We start from the raw sequence: 5013 nt of genomic DNA, 5'->3' as shown, positions 1-5013 counted from the left end.
AGAATGTAGCAGAAATGAAAGAGAGGTATGACTTCGAGTATCTTAAGAGTGACAAATATGAGCGTTTTGAGTTGTAGGCCTATGTGTAATATGCTCAAGTTATGTATCAAATATAGGTATTATTATAGGTGTCTTAGGTGACACTGGTTTTCAAAGTAGTAGCAATGAAGAGGCCAGTAGATGGCGGTAGTGTACAAGCGCTTGCCAAACGCCAATAAACCCAAATAGAAGAAGTTAATTCTCGCGTTGGTAACCCATTTTGCCCAGTGAGACACTGTCTGTTTCTGCTCTTTGGATATTTATATATCAGTAAGTAGTGTACACATACAAAAAACAAGACAGCTGAAAAAAGTTTAATATGTCTTCTTTTATTTTCCAGGAGTGATTATTTGACAAAGGTCTAAGACAGTCAGAATAATTGTTTGTTGGTGGTTTGTTCATGAGCTTCTCCACGGACTTCCATGGAATCCAATGCAATCCACCAAACTTCCGGCTGCAGGGCTGGCTCCCATGGTGAGACGAATCTGCCGTCTGGAATTGCATGATAGCGAAAATGACGTATTTGTCCGTACCTTCTTTTTTTATTTACCTTGGCCCTCTCTAGGGAGGCAGCCATTGCCTTTTACAGAGGGCGCTAGAGAGTTTTTCTCTGTGTGCTGCTTCAAAAACATCTTTTCACTTCCTCGATCCAAGCAAGGAAATTATTTAAGAAGGAAGGGAAACACGTGACCACATGGGCATGCGTATGGAGCTCAGCATGGGTGCCAGAACTCGCACCGGAAGTACGATAAAATACATGTCAGTGAAGCGACTGCAGTTTTCCCAGTGACCCTGAGCGCAAAGGTGGGGGCCGATAATGGGCAATAGGCTTCCCACACTCCCGCGCCCCCACCGTTGCGCTCAGGGCCGTTGGGAAAACCGTGGTCGCGTCAGTGAATGGAGCTGGCTTGATCAGCTCATGAACAAACCTGGAACAAAAACTATTTATTAACTACTGAGACCTTTGTCATCTAATCTGTTCAGGAATATAAAAGAAGACATACCAAAGGTATTTTTACAATCACTTGCTTTTCGATGTGCACAGTACATAATGAAATATCGCGAGATTTGGTTCCCAGACAGGAACCGGTGGATAGTCTCGCGATACTTGGCTCGTTTAGAAACATACTTTTTGCTCTTTAGATACTGCTATAAAATGACACAGTGCACACATCGAAAATCCACACAGCACAAAAAAAATGTGTGACATGCCTTCTTTTATTTTCCTGAGCTGAGTATGTTATAAAGGTCTCACTTTTTCATAAATAGTGTTTGTTCATGTTCATGTGAGCTGCTGGGAGGCTGCTCCACAGTCTTCCACCGAACTTCCGGCTGCAGTTTGGCACACATGGTGCGACAAATCTGCCGGTTGGAACTGCGAGATAGCGAAAGGGCCGTGGCTGTCTGTACCTCTTTATTTACCTTGGATCCAAGTCTAAGAACAAGAGATCCCAAGTAAGGAAGTGACAGGGAATTGTCTGTTGCCAGATTTTGCCAAAGGAAAACCAGCGGCCAGGTCTATGAAAAATAAGCCCAATAGAATTAACTAGGCTCAGTTTTACTACTTTACATTTGAAAATAGCAGATCAGCAAGCTCACAATGTTTCACATTGCGACACATTGTGAGCTTGTATATTTGCTATTTAAAAAATATTGAGGAAATAAAAACTAAAATATTTTGAATATTTTTGAAACATTTTAACAACACAAATCTGTGTGGAGGTCCCAGGCACCACATATGTTCAGATGGGGGTCTGTGACTGGGGACAAATATTTCAATCTGGGGTCCTTGATATGAAAAGATTTGGGAACCACTGGTTTAACAAAATATTAGAAACTAAGCCCAATAAGCAACTACACTATTTGTTTAAAAGACACAAATTGCTTATTATAAGCAGACATGGCAACACAGGTTCATTCAGAGCCCAGAACACCCCTGATGACATTTTAATGCAAGGACACAGGAAACCCAATGATGTTTTTCAGCCTCTTTCAGGATATGAACAGGCCAGGAATAAGGTGAATACCATGTTGACATCACTTAAGTCAGTGAGTTAACAGTCAACAGGGCTTAGGGAGGACATTAGAATTGGGCCATCTGGGTGGTCAGGGATGTGCCTAACTCTCTCCCTGCAGGTGAGCAGGGTGGGGCTTCATTGGCTGATGGCTTGATGGCCCATGGAAAGCACCTGGGCCCGGAGCCTCCAGGAGGCTATAAAACCCTCCCCTCTCCAGTATGTGCAAGAGATCCATAGGAAGCAGACCTGTCTCCACCGTGCGCCACTCCTACACCATCTACAACTATTCAATTCAATTTCAATTCAAAGGGCTTTATTGGCATGAGACAACATATGTTTACATTGCCAAAGCAGAAGTGTATACAATACAATACAATCAGAACGAAATATGTACAGGTGAAAACTGTTTTCATGCATCAATGTTACGTACAGACAGAGCAGGGATATATACATTGGTTTTTAAGGTGGTTGGGTTCCATTTGATATCCTTCTCCTATCGCAGCAGCTCACAAATCGTGCTGCTGTGTTTGCACATTGTTTTACTTCACCTAGCAGATATGGGAGTTTTTCATCATTAGTCATGTTTTCAAACTCTCCTTGTGTGGTTATAATCTGTGGGAAGTATGTGTCTCTGATGTCTACACCTACACTACTGATTACTGACTGATTACTGACTCCACACGGACTAGGGATGCGGTATCGGTACTCGCGGTATCGGTACTCGGCCCGATACAACCCTATTTTGCAGTACTCGTACTCGCCCGATACTTCTCACGCCAGCCTCCGATACCAAGCAGGGGCGTCACAACAAGGGGGAGAAAAGTGGGACTGAGTTACTAGGGCTCAAGGTGAAAGCCAGGGCCTTAATTATTTTTATACTTTTGCTATTGAAAAATAGCAGATATGCAAGCTCACAGGGCCGCACTGCAAGCTTGCAGAGCTGCTATTTTTTAATACCCCATGAAGAACATTCATGGGGGGCCAGCAGTGAATCCTTATACCCAGGGCCCAGAATTTGGTGCGACACCCTTGGCAGTGAGTGCACATGTGGGGGGTGGGGCAGTGAATCACGGAACAGACAAGCAGCAAGTTGGCGCGGTGCAGTGTTGTTTGTGAGGAGGAACAATGTCGGCAATTTGGACATATTTTAAGATTTGTGAGGATGACAACACCAAAGCAGAGTGCAAACAATGCACCAATAAAATATCACGAGGAGGTACGAAAGTGAGCTCATTTAACACAAGCAATTTGATCAAACATCTAAAAAGCAGACACGAGGCTGAGTACTTGTTGTTTACGAACGCCAGCAGCAGCGGAAGGACACAACCAACTTTGGAACAAACTTTGGAAAAGCGAGAAAAAATGGCACACGACAATCCACGGGCAGTACAACTCACAGAAGCACTCACAGCGATGATAGCTCTGGATGACCAGCCCTTCTCAATGGTGGAAAATAGGGGATTTCGCCATCTCATGCATGTAGCAGTCCCGAGGTACGCTATTCCCAGCCGTCATGCCATCACTGACACACAAATGCCAAGGCTGCTCATCACTGTGAAAGCGCACATGCAAGGGCTGCTGCTGAACATAACGTACATCAGCTTCACCTCCGACATTTGGAGTAGCTCTATCACCCCTATGTCTTTGATAAGCTTAACTGCGCAGTGGATCAAGGATGATTTCACTCGCGAAAATGCCATTCTACACGCAAAGCAGTTTCGGGGTTCTCACACTGGCCTAGCCATCGCAGCTGTGTTTGAGGAAATGCTTCAGAATTGGGGGATTCCCAAAAGCTCTGTCCATGTTGTTGTCAGGGACAGCGGCGCAAACATGATCAAAGGCCTGAGAGATGCTGAGCTGCCCAGCCTGTCGTGCGTCGCTCACACCCTCCAACTGGTTGTGAATGAGGGGCTGCTGTCTCAGAAGAGCGTACAAGACGCGCTGGCAATTGGACGCAGAATTGTGGGGCACTTCAAACATTCTCCACAAGGCTACTCCTACTTGGAAGACGCCCAGATCCAGCTTGGACAGCCGATAGCAAGACTACAACAAGACGTGAAGACGCGCTGGAATAGCACGTACTACATGATGCAGTCTCTCACAGAGCAGAAAGCGCGCTCTGACACTATATGCATCGGAACACGACCTCCCCGCCACCCTCGCCGCTAGCCAGTGGACCCTCCTTGAACACGCTATGACTGTCCTGGCTCCGTTTGAGGCGTTAACTAGAAAAGTGAGCTCATCTGACACCCTGGCATCCGACGTGATTCCCGCTGTGATGGTGCTTCTCCGAGTTTTGAGCCAAACAACAGAAGAGGACCGTGGCATCAAAACCATGAAGGCAACTTTGGCTGCAGCCGTCAAGACACGCTTCTCTGACGCAGAAAGAAACCCACTCTACAGCATCGCAACTGTACTCGATCCGAGGTAAACATTAAAGTGTGTGTGTGTGTGTGTGTGTGTGTGTGTGTGTGTGTGTGTGTGTGTGTGTGTGTGTGTGTGTGTGTGTGAGAGAGAGAGGGGGTGGGGAGGGAGGGAGGGAGAGTGTGTGTGTGTATGTTTTCTCATGCCAATAAAGCCCCTTGAATTGAATTGAATTGTGTGTGAGTGAGAGAGAGAGGGGAAGGGAGGGAGGGGGTGTGTGTGTGTGTGTGTGTGTGTGTGTGTGTGTGTGTGTGTGTGTGTGTGTGTGTGTGTGTGTGTGTGTGAGAGAGGGAGGGTGTGTGGGGGGGGGGAGTGAGAGAGTGAGGGGGAGATAGTGTGTGTGGGGGAAAGAGATCTGTACTAAGACATTTTATTTATTTTTCTCTGTTTAGGTACAAAGTTTCTTTCTTCTCAAACGCCAACACTGCTGCAGAAGCCAAAGAGATGGTGAGACTGGAGCTGCAGAAGCTGTCTGCCCCTGAAGGAGAGGTTGTGGAGGGCCAGGAGGCACCTCCTGCCAAAAAGAAACACA

The sequence above is a fragment of the Nannobrachium achirus genome (assembly GCF_963921795.1).
Source record: "Nannobrachium achirus genome assembly, chromosome: 8".
NCBI lineage: Eukaryota > Metazoa > Chordata > Actinopteri > Myctophiformes > Myctophidae > Nannobrachium > Nannobrachium achirus.
The sequence above is the reverse complement of the archived record's forward strand: the minus strand, read 5'-3'. Positions refer to the sequence as shown.